Genomic DNA, 543 nt, shown 5'->3' on the forward strand with positions numbered 1-543 from the left:
GTTATGGTAAGTGCAACATGTAATGAAAAATTCCTTTAAGTGACAGATTCAGAAACAGCCTTATAGATACAGAGAACAAACTGATGGTTGCCAGATGGGAGGGGAGATGGAGACCTGAGTGAAAAAGATGAAGGGATTAAAAAGTACAAATTGGTAGTTACAAAATAGTCATGGGATGTAAAGTACAGCATAGGAAATATAATCAGTTATCTACACTAATAAAAGAGAAACATGGTAATTGGCATACGACCGCTACCCTTTTCATTGGCTAATCAGCGAGATATGCAAATTAATCGACAGCCAAGATGGCGGCTAATTTGCATATGTCAGCCCCAAGCCTCAGACTGAGGCTTTAGGCTGGGGCCTGGGCAGAGCCATCCAGCGATCATTGATGGCGGCAGCAGCAGGGAACCAGGCGGAGCCAGCCAACTATGCTTGATGGCAGCAGCGGCAGGGAACCAGGCGGAGCCAGCCAGCTATGCTTGATGGCGGCGGCAGCAGCAGGGAGCTGGGGGTGCCCAGGCCCAGGCCCAAACCCTCAGC

The sequence above is a fragment of the Myotis davidii genome, unplaced genomic scaffold, assembly GCF_000327345.1.
Source record: "Myotis davidii unplaced genomic scaffold, ASM32734v1 scaffold292, whole genome shotgun sequence".
Taxonomy (NCBI): Eukaryota; Metazoa; Chordata; class Mammalia; order Chiroptera; family Vespertilionidae; genus Myotis; species Myotis davidii.